General features: G+C 41.1%; 1 gene segment (V, D, J or C); it reads right to left on the bottom strand.

The window, feature by feature from the left end:
- Window positions 1–9,463: 9,463 nt before the first annotated feature.
- Window positions 9,464–18,746, bottom strand: part of LOC309870877 (immunoglobulin kappa light chain-like) — a 613,762-nt gene continuing 604,479 nt past the window's right edge. Inside the window, exons 3-4 of the V gene segment in view lie at window positions 12,885–12,924; window positions 9,464–9,986 (exon numbers count right to left, since the gene is read on the bottom strand).

Raw genomic sequence — 18,746 nt, 5'->3', positions numbered from 1 at the left:
AACACATAAATGATAGATGGTAAATACTCTGGGTGAAATCATCAGATTACCTCATTATTCACAGATGGTCTTTTAGAGGAGGTGGAATTTCTTTAGATCAGCTGGAAATAGAACAAATTTCATTAATTGTCAGACATACCTTCAGACACGTAGCTAACAAGAGTTACGTGATTAATGGATTTGATGGTCTTACATTTAACATGTGACTCATTATTTTGGAGTATGTCGTGAATCTGACAACATGGATGAAAAGTTATTTGCAGCTGTCATATCAGATAGGTGTGGTAAAAATATAAAATTTAGAAACTTGTTCAATTTTACTTATAAACTCTTACTACAGAATATAGTAATTGAGAAAAGTATATTCCTCTTTCTTATGTTAATTATTAAGGGTTACTTTATTTTTAGGCAATGATGCATATTAAAAACCAAGTTGAGGTTGAGGGTGGAGAGAGCCAGTGGCAGGGGTGAGAGACACTATAGACCAAGGTGTGTATCTGGGGGCAGGTGTGTGTTGGGGCGAGGGCAGTGAGGGTTGGGTTGTGTCATTTTCCACACATGTCTATTTAACTTCTCCTGTTCTAAGAAGTTTGTCTTTTTCTCACCATCAGTTTAGGGGACACTGTTTGTGTCTCAAGGCATTTACAGTCTTAGAAGAGTGGGGAAAGTGTAGGAAGGAGAAGACATGCTAACATGAGGGCAGGAGGTCTTGGACCCATCCAGCCCTGTGGCTGGTGGGGCTCTCTTCACTAGTGTTGCCATCCGAGGAAAGCATTCCATCTCTAGGTGGCTTTTCTGGGTTGTATAGTCAGTGGAGACTCATCGGAACGATATCATCTAGCAATGAGTGCAGACCCGCTGAGTGCAGACCTGCTGAGCAGTCTCTCAACACACAGTAGTTCTCAGGAGCCCATGGCCCCAGGCCTCAGGAGCAAGATCTCTGATTAGATCTCTACAAAGCCTACCCCATTTCTCTATTTCTGTCTTCTCCCTCTTTCTTGTTATTTCCATATCTATTATCTTTTTATTTATTTATTTGTATTTCTTATTTTTTCCATCTCTATTATCTTTTGTCTTTCTTCCAGCTCTCTTTATTATCCTTTTCCCTCTAACCCTCTTGTAAATGTACTTTCATAAACACACTATGGCATTAAATCACAAACATTGATTTGCTAAATAAAATGTTGCACATGCGTGCGCATGCACACACACACACTATTTTCTATTTCTTGAAAAAAGAGAAGACAGAGAATGAAAAAAACCTCTCCAAAATGTAGAAGTCCAGAGCAGATTACAGTTGACCTTTGAACAACATGGGTTCAAACTGTGTGGTCCACTTATATGCAGATTTTTGGGGATGAATACAGTACAGTGCTGTAAATGTACTTTCACTTGTGCTTTTCTTAAGAATACAGTATATAATACATATAGTATACAAAATAGGTGTTAATAAGCTGTTCATGTTATCAGTAAGACTTCTGGTCAACAGTAGGCTATTAGTAGTTAAGTTTTCTAGGAGTTAAAAGTTAGACTTTTTTGGGGCGCCTGGGTGGCTCAGTGGGTTAAGCCGCTGCCTTCGGCTCAGGTCATGATCTCAGGGTCCTGGGATCGAGTCCCGCAACGGGCTCTCTGCTCAGCAGGGAGCCTGCTTCCCTTCCTCTCTATCTGCCTGCCTCTTCATCTACTTGTGATTTCTCTCTGTCAAATAAATAAATAAAATCTTTAAAAAAAAAAAAAGACTTAAAAAAAAAATAAAAGTTAGACTTTTTTGAGTAGATTTTTGACTCTGTGGGTGTTGGTGCCCGTAGCCCTTCATGTTGTTCAAGTGTCAACTCTATTTTTTTGGATCAGTGATCCTCAATCCAGAATTTTCTCATGTCTATATTATTGTCTTTGGTGGACAACAAAAGAAAATATATATTGGAAGCCCATATGTGGAGCTTTGAGTCTGTGGAGAGTACAGTGAAAATTGAATGGGAGTAGAAAGGAGGTTCTTCTCATATTATCCAGGCCCAGGGAACAGATTTGAGCATCTGTATGGGGACTGAGGCTCTTGAAGTTCTCAAGGTGAGTGTTTGTAAGTCATGCTGCTGCCCCAGGGGACAGGGACTTCTGTGTGCTCCTCTTCCTTGTGTACCTTCCACCATCCACCTCCAGTCCCCAGCACACAGACCAGGTGCTCACAAATGTCTACAGAATGAAAGAATCCCAGAATACCTATGGGATCAGAAGTTGCCAGAGACTGGGTCAAATATATTCTGATTCCCAAGTTATTTATCTTTGTGTTTTCTTATCCTCCTCTATTAATAGTTTTTTCTTTGATATTTGTCTTTTTGCACAGTAAAGGGCAACAAACCAGTTCCAGATAGTAGAGGACTTCGGTAAATGGGCTGTTACCTGCCTGCTCTTGAACCAAGTGGGTAAGAAGGCAGGTCTCAGTTGGCATGTAGTCCAAGAAGAATTTATGAAGTCTAAGATCCCAGAGACTTCTTTCCCATAAGGATATGAGACACATGCTCAGCTCACTCTTCTTGCAGCTGGGAAGACTGCTGAATGATTGGTTCCCTTGAAATTGCATGCTGATGACTGGAGAGCACATTTCCTCTCTTTCAGTATGGAACATTGGTCTTTGGGAATTGCACCTCCCACCTGAATCCTACAAAACTTCAGCATTCCACTATGGTACTAGGCAAGCTTGGGGGAAATACACTGAACTGAACTTGATCCTTCAGCCTGTGGGTGCAATACTGTATCAACAAATAGTTCATTCACTTTGTGCCTTAGTTCCTCCATCTTTCAGATGGAAAGATTTTCCTTGCCTTGATATGTCAAATAAGTAAAGAGGAACAGAAAGATTGTGATGTATTATTGCAAAACTGGAGGAAATGAAGGTTTCAGGCCAAATTGATAAAGGCTTCCTTGTGGAATGACTGCAGGGAGAAAATCCATTGAGCTCAGCTATAGAATCCAATAATCTATTAATAATTGAGAAGAAAAAGAGGTCAGATTGAGCATGTACTTTGCTTAATACTCTGTGGCATGCATTGTGCTAAGTGGGTTATGGACAGTGTTTCATTTAACCAACTGAGCCACCCAGGTGCCCGGGACAGTGTTTCATTTAATATTCACAGTGATACAGACAGAGGTTTTACTACTGTTACTTTATTATAAAGAATGAGAGACCAAGAGGGTCTTACTTCCAACATAAGTTATACGTGATGAGTCCCCATGTCAGAGCTCACTGCTGCAAGCTGTGGCTTCCCAGGTAGAGGGCTGGAGCAATGGAGTGATTTATGAGGACACCCTTGGTGTCAGTACGTCCAAGTTCGCTAATATTTGGGCAGGGGGTGAAAGTATAAACCTTCCCTGACCTCCAGCATGTGTTATGTGTGCTTCCTCTGTGGTTCCATAAAGCTCTGAGACACCCCACAATCCATCCATTGCTCTGTGTTGTAATTTCTGCTAACTTGGGCTGGGAGCTCCTTGATGCTGAGGGCTCTCTCTTACTCAGCGTGTTATCTGCAGAACATAGTACAGAGCCAGGTACATGAAGACGCTTATCAGTATCTGTGAATGAATGAAGGTGGGCATCTATATATCCAATCAGATAAACAAGTTTTTTCTGTAGTAGTTAGGGTTGCATGGTGTAGAGGGTGAATGACTAACACTGTCACTTGGGTAAAGACCAGTGGATGGGTAATGGATGTGTAGATGGGTATATGCGTGGATAGAAAGGGGATCTGGTAGAAAAGAGTACTTCTGCCATGGGTGCCAGGAAGTTTACTGAAATATGTTCTGAAATGTTGCTATGACTCATCCCTATTTTTTCTAGGCCTCCTATCCCTTAGATGCCCAAACTGTTCAACATGAATCTTTCTTGCTGCCCTCAAACACTTCCAGGACCTCTGTGGACCTCATAAAGAACCTGGTTGCTCACAATATCTCTCCTAAATGCAGATTGTGTGGGTCCTATCACCATGTTCACACCTCTGAGAGGGTGCTGCTTATTCTGGGTTGACATTTTCCCAGGGGAGAATCCTAGCACTAGAGATGGGGCAGTGGGTTTAGGTGGAAAGATATCAAGCAAAGTTAGGGTCATTGTTACTTCCGGCCCTGTGCTGGACACAGACTTGGCAGGCGCTGTAAGGATCCAGGTGCAGCAGGCTGTAGGAACTACTGGAAGGGTGTGGAGGGCACCACCCAGCCTGTTAGAGGAGGATGGGAGTGAAACCAACAGATGTGCTCAAGGTTCTAATTTCAGTTCCCCAAAAGGTCTTCTCCTTGACCAAAGCAGTGTGACCGTTGCTATGACAGTTGCTATCTTGGTCCCTGGGACTCTCCCTCAAAAGGTGGCATTACTTTTTTAATCTTCTTAGGCCAGTCACCATGAAACTCGATACTAACCCACCTGGGGTGGGGATGGGCAGGGGGGCATGGCTGGGGCCTGAGCACTGTGATGGTCGAAGATGCTGGAGTACTAAGAAGGACCTTTGGTTAATGAGTTATTTTTCCAAACTAGACCAATACTCCCAGTTGTCTTAGGCTTGGTAGACTCTCCATTTTTACTGAGCGTCATGGATTTGTCTCCTGAAATGTCCATATTAGCTCATTGTTGCATCTGATGACAGATGGAAAGAACTCTGGCCTTGAATCTCAGTCTGTCTTCAGGTGACCATGCCATGCCATCCAACCTCTGCTCTTCAGTCTCCTGACCTGACTTCTGAGTTCTTTCCTCACTTAGAGACTCTTCGCCCCTGAGAATAGCAGTTATGAAGGGACCACACTGTTTTTACAGGGCTTTTGATCAGGCTGCCTGAGTTTAAGTCCTGATTTTTGGTATTTACTGATTGTGTGACCTTGGACACAGTATTTACATTTAGTCTTAGTTTCCTTATACTGTAGACTAGCTGCGGGGTTGTTGGAGGATTTAGTGACATGAACTCTGTAAGTGTAGACACATTGTATGCATTGCTATTATTATAGAGTAAAAGCAAGATACAAGCTGGCATGTGTTGAGCCAAAGGAGTATTCCAGAAGGTCTTCTCTTTGTAGTTACTGTTTCCCATCTTGACCATCCATATTTCATTATGGTGTTGTAGGTTGGAGGCTGTTCCTTATCTGTTCTTTTGAGCCCATGGGGAAAATAAAAGCTTGTATATTTTCTTGAGAAAGACTCACTGAGACCGAAGACCTTTGTTCACCATCCAGTCCAATCTTTCTGTTAGTCTTAGAGTTGATTGAGGCCTATTACTGTGACAAATCGGTATTATTGAAAACCTAGACAGAACCTGCCATGTGTAAACTATGAAAAAGATGTGGTGGCTTGGGCATGATAACCCTGGTTTAAGTTACGGTTCTACCTCTTATGAGCTCTGTAATTTTAAGCATGCTACATAATCTTTCTTAGGCTCTTTCCTTATCCATGAGGCAAGGTTAAAAAAAATACCTTAGTGCATGGGGTGAGAATCAAGGTAATCATATAAATGACAGTACCCTAGCAAATGGCAGTATCCTCCTCTCCTCTGCTACCTCTGCTCCATTGCCCCTGTCCACACCATCATCCCTTTTCTTTCTCTCTGCAGAGAATGTTGCTGGCTTCAGGGATACAGACGGTTCCAGAGTTAGGAGGCAGAACCTTCTCTTAAGAGACAAGTAACCACATAGTAGGGATAGTAAGAGCTATTCAAATCCTGAGAAGAGATTGGTAAATGGAAGGATAAAAAGGCTGAGAGGAGCTAAGGGGAGAGACAGGACGGGTCTGTGGGGGTCTTTCCCATGCCAACGTGACTAAGAATTCGGGGAAGGGGTTGGCATGTGGAGCTAGGGGAGAGGAAGTGGCAGATGGTAAGCAGACTCCCTTGTGAACTTCACTCTTCTCCATCTTCTCTTAGCTTCCTCTGCCCAGAGCCTTTACTTGTGTACTTTGGTCCACAAAGTCTTCCTGAATTGCTAAACCTCCACAATCTAAATTCTACACATTTATTGGAGAAGTCATGAACAATTCTCAGCATAATTGAGAACCTCTCTGGATAGTGTGCATGGACACGCCCTTCTCTTCTGTCCCTGGTGAACCATCCCTGTTCCCAGCAAGGAGCAGCACCTCCGCCTGTGCTCCATCCACCCCATCTCACCTACTCAAGGACATTGCTCCAGCGTTTTTCTCTTGTCTCTCTAGCAGCACGGGATTTTTCCTCTCTGCTCATTAGGATTCAAACAGGCTGTCATTTCTCTTCCCCTTCCAGACACTGTCTTTTCCCAACTCTTTCCTCCAAAGAATTAGCCATGCACACTGCTTCCGATTTCTTCCCTCCCATTTTCCTTTGAACCCATTCTGATGTGACTTTTGCCTTTCCCATTCTATAGACGTTGCTTTTATTGAGTTTGCTAATGACCCCCACATATCTAAATCCAAAGGTCCATTTTTGTTCCAGTTGACACAGTTGACAACTGATCAGTTTCTCCTCCATGTAATGTTAACCTCTCTTGGATTCCAGGACAACACGGCTCTCCTGATTTTCCTCCTTCTCTGGCCAGTCCTTTTAAGTGTTCTATCTTGGTTCTTCCTAATCTCACCAAGTTCTTAATGTTAGAGAGCCTCCCAGCTCAGTGCTTGGATTTCTCTAACCCCTTGCTTGCCAGGTATTCTTTCACAGTCTGATGGCCTTTAACACCATCTGTATGGTAATGATCCTACATTTATGCCTCAAGTACTGACTTCTCTCTCCTGCATTACAGGGTCTTTTAAAAAAAATAATTAATTAGACAGACAAAGATCACAAGTAGGCAGAGAGGCAGGCAGAGACAAAGGGAGAAGCAGGCTCCCTGCTGAGAAGATAGCTGGATGAGGGATTTGATCCCAGGACCCTGAGATCATGACCTGAGCTGAAGGCAGTGGCTTAACCCACTGAGCCACCCAGGCACCCCCACGTTACATGGTCTTATATCCAGTTGTCCACCTGTCATCTCTTCTTGGTTGTCTGATATGCATCTCAGACTTAGCCCCTCCAAAATGGAGCTTCCAAAGCTTCTGTAGTCAAGCCAGTGTCTATTGGTATAAGGATGGATGGACAGTAGGTCATGGAATGGAGTTGAAATCTTAGAAATAGACCCAACTTTGTGGTCAATTGATTTTCAACAAAGATAGCAAAGCACTCCAACTGGGGGAAGGGAAGTCTTTGGGGTTAAAATAATTATGACTGGAGACTAAGTTGAAGGAGCCCCTTGAAAGAAATCGAATGGTAGCCAAATGGAGGTATTCTTATGATGGTGACTAATGCTTGCACTGCCCTTGGTATAGACTAGCCTGATGTTTAGCGCTTCATTTGAATTTCATTTAATTTTTACAGGTCTTACAACTAAGACCTTCAGATGAGAAAACTGAGGCACAAAAGTCAAGTAACTTTCTGTTATGACTTGTGAGCATGTTTTCCCAGGAGATTATAGATGAACAATGCTGTGGGAAAATAGCATAATAATTTGTCCATTGCATCTGGCCGGGCTCGTGGTGATGGCTGACTTGGGCCCTAGTGCTAACTCACCTGTGCTTGCCCCATGAGGAGAGAGCGTGGAGCCGCTGGCTTCTGTCCTTGAGATGCCTTCAGGTCCTCCAGTGGCCACTCTGACCACCCATTTAGTTCACTAGAACATTAGGTCCCACCTTGTTCACTTTTATAACAACCCTCCTCCTCCTCCCTACCCACCCCAGCACAGTTTCCTAGGCTGAATGGCACCTTCTGGGAAGATGAAAAGAGAAGAGACCTCAGGAAGATGGCGTGTTTGACCCTCTGTTCTGTGCAGCACCATGAAGACTGGAAGGCAGAATTGTATAGTTTTCCAGAGAGCAGAGTTAGGGAGGTGGGGATTTGTTCCCAGGCCCACCACTGACCCACTGTGGGACTTGCCCTTAGCCGCTCTTCTCTGTATATTGGGTATAAGATATTTCTTGATGTAAACTTATTTTGAAGTATAACATATAGTATATAAAATATACAGAATATATATGTACAGAACAGTGCACAGATTGTTATATAATTGTATAGCCTGACAAATTTCCACAAAGTGGCACACTTCGGCTCTTACTTAACCAAGTTCCAGCCGCCCCTTCTAGTCCAGTCTCGTGCTAGGCATTACCTCAACCCACGCTCAAACGTAATCCCCATCCCAATTTCTAATTGTATTTTTAAGTGGTTTTGAACTTTATATAAATGAAAATATATAGAATATATCTTCTGTGTTAGGTTTCTTTTGCTTATTTATTTATTATTATTTTTTATTATATTCAGTTAGACATTATATAGTACATCATAAGGTTTTTTTCAATTTATTTATTTTCAGAAAAACAGTATTTATTATTTTTTCACCAACATAATAAGGTTTTGATGTAGTGTTCAGTGTTTCATTAGTTGCATGTAACACCCAGTGCTCATCCCAACACTTGCCCTCCTTAATACCCATCACCCGGTTACACCAACTCCCCACCCCCTCCCTCTGTAACCCTCAGTTTGTTTCCTGGAGTCCAGAGTCTCCCATGGCTTGTCTTCCTCTCTGATTTCTTCCCATTCAGGTTTACCTCCCTTCCCTGTAGTCCTCTGCTCTATTCTATGCTTATTGTCATGTTTGTGGGACTCATCTATGCCAGTGGGTATAATTATAATTTAAAAAATCTATCTCTGTAATAGTATTTCAGTGTGTAAACACACTACAGCTTAGTGACCCATTCTATTATTGGTCAGCATGTGGATTATTTCTTTTATAAATGAGGCTGCTCTGGAAGTTTTTACATGGGTTTTTTTGGTGGACAGAGACACAGTCACCTAGGAGTGGGATGGCTAGTTATACTGTATGGAACTCTCTCAGCCTTCTAGAACTTGCCCAACATTTTTAATGAACATTTTTAACTTTACAGTGTAGTGAGACTTAACTTAAGTTTGTATAAAGTGCTCAGTGTGGTCTTTGGCTGATAGAGACATATTCTATTAAGTTGAAGGGCCATAGTGGAATTTAACTTTTCCTTATTGCTTGTTCATTTAGACCATTTTCATGGTCTTGTGATTTTATGTAATGTGACAGTGAATGACTCTTGAGACATGTTTCTTTCTTTTGAAAAATTTGCTTTTGGTAAATTCTCCTGGTAAGTTCAGCTGGATCAAAAAATATGTTACTGTAAGGACTGTCAGCCTTCAAAGGCTGCAGAGAGCCTCTGGAGACGGGTAAAATGAGAAAGCAGGCCATTTATACCATGGCCCAGGGGAGTGGGATGTGAAGACAGGTGGCTTATACCTTTCACAGAGGAGTGTCTTGTCGAAGGCTGTAGGGTAGGGTAGAATGGGGGAAGAGGACTTTTATAAATGACGCCGTATTTTATAGCAACTCAATATTTAGTTTCTTAGAAGATGAACTGGGTAATTGGGAAAAAAAACCCCACCAATGTATAACAACCATTAAATCAGGAAGAACAGGGAAATCACAGGTGCAAAGATTCACTTTATTTATTCGTTTCCCCCAAATATTATTAGCATGGTTAAAGCCAAAGGGGGAGGTAGTAAGGTAGGGAGAGGGGTCTGCAACAGGGGTGGGTCTCTGATGGAGAGGACCAGAGGCCTGATGGGGAGGGCACGGAGGCTGGGACTGAGGGATAGGTGGTGGGGGCTGCTAGGCCACTGACTGGCACTCGCTCCTTTGGAAGCTCTTGACAAGAGGGGAGGACAGGCTCTTGTGAGTGACCTCACAGGAGTACTTCTCATGACTTAGGTACTCCGTACTGGGCATCGTCAAGGTGCTGCTGAGGCTGTAGGTGCTGTCCTTGCTGTCTTGTTCTGTGACACTTTCCAGGATGCCTGTGTTTTTGGTAACACCATCAACCTTCCATTTGACATTGACTTCTCTGGGGTAGAAGCCATTCAGCATGCACACGACAGAGGCACTGCCGGTATGTAACTGGTCCGGAGATGGTTGGAACACAAAGACGGATGGCTGGGCATCATTCCCTAATGAAGGAAGCACAGAGAATGGTCTCTGAGTAACAGGGAAGTTATCCATTTGTGTCTGTTGTTAGCGGGCAGTCCCAGAGCCTGGAAGGGACAGACGGAGCAGCTTATCCTGGGTAGCCATGACGGACTCCAGGAAGCAGACATATCATCTCCACCATCTTCAGTTTTTCTCTAGCTGCTGCCTCTTAAGAAAGTTTTAAATTGTTTTGTTTGAATCTTTGCAGCCATTTTGAGGGCTTTTTGCTTTTCTGACCTCACCTTTCTGACTTCCCCTTATTGCCTCCTGCAGTAAACACGAATGGTTCAGGTAGAGACACAAAGGCCATTTCATCTGAGCCCCTCAGAGTTGAGAAGTGAGAACAGGTCTTGGACACCCCCTGACACAGATCATTTCCCCCATGCCTCTCCCAGAAGTGTGCAGCGAGAGCAAGCTGCCACGTCCCTCCTTGGGTTTTCTCTGAGGGTGTTAGGGCCAGACCCACCCTATAGAGTGACTCCAAGCCCTGAGTCTGTGACTGGGTCGGGGTGCAGCCCCGTCGCCGTCTGTGGTGAGGCCGGCAACTCTCCTGGCTCTCATAGAGGCCTTGAAGGAAGGCAGAGCCCTGGGCTGAAGGCTGTCATCATGTGGGGGAGATTACAGACCAGACCAGGGGGGTCAACGGTAACTTTGGCCACCTGCCTACAAGGAACCGGCTAGCTTCAGTTCTGACCGTGAGCAGCTGCCAGATGGCCTCCTGGAAAGCCCCGCTGTGGACGCTCAGGCCCTCTAGTTGGAGAGCAAGAGCTACCGTAACACAGCCAGAAGCCTTGGTGGAAGAACTCTGCCGATAAGTGTGAGCAGCTTTGTGTAAAGTTAACCTTCATTAACCAAGCACTTCAACATAAGATGCTATAAACTTTTTATATTTTGATTTTTTTTCTCTTTTAACCTTCATTACTGATTTTTTTTTCAGAGAATTTTATAAAATAGCATTGGCAGCAAAATAATATGCATTCTAGAAAAAAAAGGAGGGACATATTCTATGAAAATACTCCTATCTGGGTGAATCCTTGACACCTTGAAAATATCCACCCTGCATTTAAATATTAAACAATTAGTACATTTGACATGGAAATTCTAATAAGACATTTTATTTGATTTCCATGGAATTTAAAATTTGTAAGAGTTTTTAAAAGGCTCTAAGACAGTTTTAAAACAGTTTCAAATACTTACTTAGTTTAAATAGTTCTAAAGGAGTTTTCAGAGTTTTAAAACAGCCCTAAAATGTCCTATTTAATTGTAGCAGACCAAAAATAATCTTTCTTATGCATCACTTCTGAAATCAGCTGAAGTAAACAACAATTACTAAATTACTAAACAACAATAACTAAACTTTTTAGAAGATATGGGATTAAAAATACCCAGATTAATTTTCTATCACAGAAGGGTGGTATTAGGAAATATGTTTATATTAAGTTTTTATTAATGGCATTTGTGTATGATTAGATATTTTGTACAATGAAAATATAATCCTTCCTAAGCTATTACACTTTTGAAAATTAAAAACATGTCACAAATTTATCTTTTCTCTAATGGTGTTTAATGTGACCTCAGTAAAAAGTTGATAGGTCAAATCCAGAGTGGCCAGATGCCCTTAAATTACATTTTTGCTGGTAGGGATTTTGCCCTGAAGGAGTTATATATATTTCTTTCTTTTAGATTGCACTTTTGTTATTTAAATACATTTGATGAGAGGAGATTGAAATGGTTACATGTCATTGAAAAAAATAGTAGCTTTAAGTTTTTTACAAAAAATTTTCATTATGAATGATATAGTAATGAATGTGAATTTTGGTTCTGAAATCTCTGATAAATCAGATTTCTCCCTATTTTTTCTATGTGAACTCAGAGCCCACGACGTTTCTATTCTCTTCTGTTAGCGCCTTGACTTGTATCACTGTGTCGGAAAAGCCGCCACAGTGTAGTGGAAGAGGCCGTGGCACTTAGCCTGTAGGCGCACTGCCACGTGGGCTCTGTGGCCAGGTCACAAAAGTCATTCAGTCATGACAGAAGACCACCACGATGCTTACAGACCACGCAAGTCATGCCGTGGCCTCTTCGGTGGTATTAAAAGATGGCCAGGTAGTAACGAGGGAAATAAAAGATAATAAAAAAAAAATACTAAAAACTATTTAGTATTTTTTTACAAGTCCATGGACATTTAAAACATGCAATTATTTTATTTTCCTTCATTTAAACGAATTTCTTAAAAACCGAATTTGGCGACCACCATCTTTTCACCATATATGATAAGAAATCATTTCACCGTTAGTCTAAGGTAGAAATTGGATTTTTAAAAAGGCGGTATCTCTCAAGATATAGAATCTCTGTAGAATTTCTGAATATTGACAGTTTATCACTCATTTTAGACTCTAAAGAGGACACTGCTGCTGGTTCTCAAACTGTATGTATCTTCTACACAGCAAACAAATGTACTTTTCTAACTTCTTACTGACTTTTCATGCATTCTATTGATTTAATTGTTATCTTATAAAATAACTTATCAGAGGAGAGAAAATAGACTAAGAAATTCCTCTTCTGTATTACACATAACGAGCAAAAATCAACATAACATTTGGCAAAACTCAACAAAAATTAGTTTGCTTTTTCTCTTGGGTGCCAAAGATTCTTTTCTTACTATGCTAATTTTTTCCCTTTTGAATCTTGCAATTTAGATTAAATTAATCTTTTTGTCTACAAATCCATTTCTGCAGCTGAGTTTAACTTTGGAAATTGATGATAAATTTGAAATGGTCTCATGTACTCATCTGCACAAATTTCAACCTTAAGCCTCTAAAAGTCAGTACTGGCATTTAGACCTAAATTTCAAAAAGCAATAGAGAAAAATTACTTACGTTTAATCTCCAGACGTGTCCCTGGGCCAAAGCTGTCCCACTGTATTCGTTTAATTACCTTCCCCTGAGCAAAAACCTCTATTTGCTTCTAAGCTCATTAGGTTGATGGATAGAGCAAAAATCTGGCAATTTAGATGCCATGTCAACTAACTAGCTCCTCGCTCTTTGTTGAGACAAATTGATTTTCAGTACCTTACTCATCTGATTTTCGGAAGAATCCCACTCTCTTTGGAATTGGCCTCAACTCACACCCCACACATGAAAACCCCCAGATTTCACAACTCAACAAGGAAAAGGACTAGAAAAGTGTACTTACGTTTGAGCTCCACCTTGGTCCCCTGGCCGAACGTGAGCCACAGTGAGGGCTCTGACGCTCACCCCTTATCAAAAACCTCCTTCTGACACCCATCATAGAAGAAAGGCCAATGCAGAGAAAAATCTAACTCTTTCTCTCCCATTCTCCCCCGCAAAACCAATTTTCATCACAATCTCAACAGTTTGCTTTGCTGAAAAGTTGGCTATTTTCTAGTTTTCTGCTATTTTACTTTTGGGTCACCAGGAACAGCTCATTTTACCAAAATTCACAAACTTGAACAAATGATGCAACAGGACAAAAACCTCACAAAGAATTGGGGAAAAATGTACTTACGTTTGATGTCTAGTCTGGTCCCTTGGCCGAAAGTGAACCACAGTGATTTCCCTTAACCTCCCTCTGTACAAAAACCCGCCGAGAAACGGTAGCAAGCCTCTCTCCCCTGTTACCCTATTTTGATTTGGAAATCTTAAAAATGAGTCCTCAGCTAGCCTCCAGTAGAACAATTTTCCCTCCCCTGTACCTAATCTGGGAATGAAATTTGTTTTATCCCTGACTTGTAACTAATTAAAACACATGAAAAGGAAAAAAAAAAAAAAAAGCAACAAACCAATTAGAAACAGTGAAGAACCAGTTGAAAAAAATACTTACGTTTTATCTCCAGCTTGGTCCCCTGGCTGAACGTGTACACACAGTAATTCCTCCTAACTTCCCTCCTATACAAAAACTGAGTTTCGTTTTCTGACAATCATGCAAGGCTCTCTTTAGAATATGTAATTGTGCTTGCCAATAGATTTCTGAAACTATCACTTAGATGAATTATTCTCACTCACTCACTGAATTTTGTTCTTCATAGAAAAACATACAACCAATTTTTTGCAACCAATTTTTCAACCAACTTCAATTTTTCAACCAATTTCAAAAACGCAAAACCAAATTTTTGTTTACAGATTTTATCTTTGCCCCAGAGGATGTCAGGGCCTGGTTTCAAAGAGTCAGCTTCTATAGATCCCTTCCCCAGGCATGAGAACCACAAGATACAGACAACTGAGGAAGGAAGGTTTGGATTTTACTCACGTTTGATTTCCACCTTGGTCCCTGCGCCGAACGTCCACCACAGTGATAGCTCCCCATGGTGTCACTGTACAAAAACCCTTCTCACTGAAGGGGAACCGAACCCTTGGTCAGCTGCTGAAGCTTCACGCTTTTCCCAGCAGTTGTGGAAAGCCTAGGGCTTCCCTGACAGAGAGTGTTTCCTTAGGTGAGATCTAAAATCCTAGAAAAGGATATATTTACTTATGTCTGTGGTCTGATGGTCCCTTTCTTTAGCAATATACCATATCTGGACTGTTTCTTATCTATCTATCTATCATCTATCTATCTATCTATCTATCTATCGGAAAGTAGGCTGAATGGAAATTACAAAGAAAAAAAGCAAGTTTTAAAAATTGACCTCTTTTATGCCTTCTCCTAAGGGTGAGGGAGCTGTTGCAGATGATAAACTTCATACAATGTAATTAAGGGATTCTAATTTCTCTCAGTTAAGAATAATTAAAGAATGTTTTCCTATTTGAACCTCTCCTTTGCCATGAAGTTGTTTCAAAAAAGGCAGACTAAATGTATATCATATGAAGGCCCATGATTTAGAGGTATTTTGGTATTAAGCTAGAGATGACCCATGAAACTAAAACAAAGATTAATAGAGATTTTATTTATTTTAGGGTAAGAGTGCGAGCTGGGGGTGGGGAGAGGGGAGAAGGGCAGAGGTGCCGGGAGACGGAAGACTTCTTGCTGAGCTTGGTGTGTGGAGCCCGGTGTGGGGCTTGATCCAGTGACCTCGAGACCCTGAGACCAAGCCCTGAGCTGAAATCAAGAGTCCGACACCCAACTGACTGAGCCACCTGGGTGCCCCTAAAACAAAGATCAGTAGAGTAGAAAGTGAACTTTACTTAGTTGGTCATCTGTTGTTCACCATGTTCAATGAGCTGAACCAAGAGCCTACTGTCTTTGGAGCTTCCAGGGAATCATGCAATGCCATGGTGTTTCCATAGTAACCCCATCAAAGACACTGAAGATCTCATTTCATTTGAAGTGCAGCTCTACTTGTTGTAGTCTTGTTTCCCTCTTAACCTTTCATCCCACCTCAGCATACATGTCTCTTACCATCTTCAATTCCTCACCGTTCTTCTGTGGCTTCCAGCTCTTATAAAACTCTCTCTCTGCTTGGAAACACCTTTGCTCATCTGCATTAGCTTGTGAACAATGAATTCCTTCAAAACTCAACTCAAGAGACCTTCTCTTCTGCTAGGAGATAATCATCTCCTAGCAGAGCACAGAGGCAGATCTAGAAGACCTAATTGTTCTTGTCTGCTCTCAGATTCTTTCTACCTTACTGGAATTGTAAATTGATGTTTCATTTTCTTGTATTAGGAAGATTCAGTCCGTATCTTTACTTGGCAAATGTTCAACAAACATCTGCAGAATGAAGGAGGAAAAAAACACCTAACAATGAATAGTTGAAAATCAATAATGGACCAGAGCTAATAAATTATAATAGATTATAACAGTGAGTTTTACAAGAGAAATCCTAGGTAGGTTTCCATGATTCTGCCACTGAGAGCTTTGCTATTGTCTTTAATAGCAAAATTAGCAGCAGATCTCCCAGATGATGAGGAAAGAGAGGACTCTTGGAGGTAGAGAGGAGAGTAACTGGCAAGTGGACATTTAATGTGCAGAATAGTTTACTGAGGACATAGTCAACATAGATCCTAAAAAAGATAGACTGATACTCTCTGCAGAGATACAAGCAATACCAGTCATTGTACTTGACATTTATGGAGTGTTTAGAAAGTGTCCGACTTTGTACATAAATCATCACGTTTAATTATCCCCCCAAATCTAGGAATTCAAAACTGATATTTTTCCTATTCTGTAGATGAAGAAAGGTGAATGCAGAGACTTTAAGTCACTTCACCATAGCAGTGAGTGGCAGAGCTGGGCTTTGATATCAGAGCTCATGCACTTCATTGACTCTGGGAGTAGAAACATTCAATGCAAGCAGCATGGATGGCAGAAAACCTTGGAGTGGGGGAAGGAAAAAGAAACTCCATAGCCTGTCCTAGGTTGGAAATGAGTAGATGAGTGTGCTCAAATGTGTATACAAGACTGCTCATAGAAATGTTGGTTAAAAATTGAAGAAATGGAAAATAACTGAAATCTTCATTAATGAGAATTTAATTAAGCTAATTATGTTAGAGCTTTGTGATGGGACACTAAACAACCAAAGAGGATGAAGTAGGTTTCTATAGGGTCACAAGAAAGGTGTTCATGAAAATATGGGCCATGGAATGCTTTATTTTGTATGATATTCTGATTCTGTTTTAATGGTTATATATATATATGGATAGAAAAACAGGTTAATTACTGAAGGAAATACAATGAGCCATACTCAGTAGTTATCTGCTGGGCTTACACGGGTGTGTTGTTTGGGAAGAGGAGAGCAGTGACACTTTCTCCCCTTTTGAATATTGCAGATTATCTTGTTTTTAGTAATTAGGTGAATACATTAATTTTGTGGTTTTTCAGGATGCAGATGATTTTAATTAAATTTTGTGGTTTTTCAGGTATTTTGATGCAGAAAGACTGTATAAATTTTGATAAAGAATAAATTAACTTTGCCTACTAGAATTCTCAGTATTCTTGTACAATGTATAAATATGATTTTAAGTGATATACACACATTAAATGATATTCCACTGTAGAATCTAATTGCTAATTGTCAATTACACTTTTTCCTATAATATTTAGATTGAGAATGCAAAAAAGGTTGTTTTCCTGGTTCTGTGTAGGAGACATTCTTATAAACATAGGAGACATATGGGTGACATAGGGGCTGGAAAATGGGAATGATAAAGTAAAGATGACATGGCTCTATAAGGGATTATGTTCCTCAATGAATAATGTGAAATTGGTATCGAATGTGAAATTGGGATTCAGTGTGAAGAGTACAACTGAATGATTGTACTAAGAGAGTATTTGCTACTAATCGAAAGTGCTTATAAGAACCATTGTGGCAAAAACTATTTTATTAATCACATACAGTAGTGATTGATAAGAATGGCTGTTGTGATGTTAGAGCATAACGGGGATCACTGAGAAATGGTTGAGATCCTGGATATGTGTATGGTTCATTATTTGAAGGCAAAGCTTGTCTTTGAAGCATCTGTGACTTTCTGTCAGGATCTACAGTTCTACAAAATGTCCGTGATGGACCTTGACAATACTGATTTTACTGAGGAAAGGCAAAGTGCCAATAAGCTAATCTGAGAGGTTCTTGGGTTTGTATATAAGAGTGATAGAAATAGAAATTTGGGGGCAGTATTCCAACAAACTCATCAATGAAGCTATTCCCCATTTGGTTCCCAAGAAAGTTAGATTCTTAGAATAAATTCTAAACTGCTTGTGGAAGAGAGAGAGAGGAGGGGATAGAGAGAGAATGAGAGAGACACCAAATGCCCACCTGTAAGTCATCCTGAAAACTATTGGTAAACTATCTTATCAGTGTTCTTCACATCTGACATTTCAAGAAGCACAATTTTTGCTTTTCATTTGGCATAATTAGCCAGCTTATTTGGAGTGGTCTACCTTACTTGAAGCAGCAACATATAGTAAGTCAACTAGCTTGTCAGGGACACATGGCATAATTTGCTCTTTGCAAGACTTAATTAAGGGATGGTGGCTTCCTTACCTGGCTCTGGAATATTTGTGTCTGATAATCCATCTTGAAGTCTGTGGTTCAATATTTTTTTCTAGCTCATCAGTCACAGTAGAGTCCAAGGCAGGTGATTCTTTTTACTTCAGCTTGACTCCTCTGTAGGTTGTAATGGCTGTCATTTGTACTTGATTTATGCTGATATCCCACAAGATGAAGACAAAATTCAGGAGTCCACATTCAGTGGTGCCTAGATCTTGATCGATTGCCAGTCTTCCAGCTAGAGTGTGACAGACAGACATCTGTCCTGAATTCCTAAGGGGTAAAGCTGTCCCCATAGCCAAGAGGCAGAGGAGGTCACTTGAGAAATTGCTGCTTCCATGCAGCTTTGGAGCTGTGTCTGTTTCCACTCATCTCTGAAGAAAGAGGAGCTGAGAGAAGCAAAGTCCTTTGCCCAAACATGTGCACGTGTTTGTGCCATAAACATGACCCAAGATTTTGGAGCTCCTCTGGAAAATGTAGGTGCTCGTGTTTTCAAGAAGACATTCAGGCTACAGATATTCTCTGACTTCCTAGAGTGAAAGAGAAAACATCAATAACAATGCTTGGGTGTATTACCCTTGGAGAGGCTCAGCCACCCAGATTTACATATCGAGTGTTGTGGTTTCTGGTTGATTATGCACAAGTGATGAGTCCTTGAACTCTGCTCTAGAGTTCCCTGTCCCTCTTTGTTTGTCCCCTTGACCCTAGCCCTGTGTCCTCTCTCATCCTGCCACTGAGAAATGCATCCTGGCAAACTACTGTGAATGGGCTAGCTCTGGATGCAGTTGTGAAATTG

The sequence above is a fragment of the Mustela nivalis genome, assembly GCF_964662115.1.
Source record: "Mustela nivalis genome assembly, chromosome: 8".
NCBI lineage: Eukaryota > Metazoa > Chordata > Mammalia > Carnivora > Mustelidae > Mustela > Mustela nivalis.
Note: the sequence above shows the minus strand (reverse complement) of the source record. Positions and strands in the feature narration are given on the sequence as shown.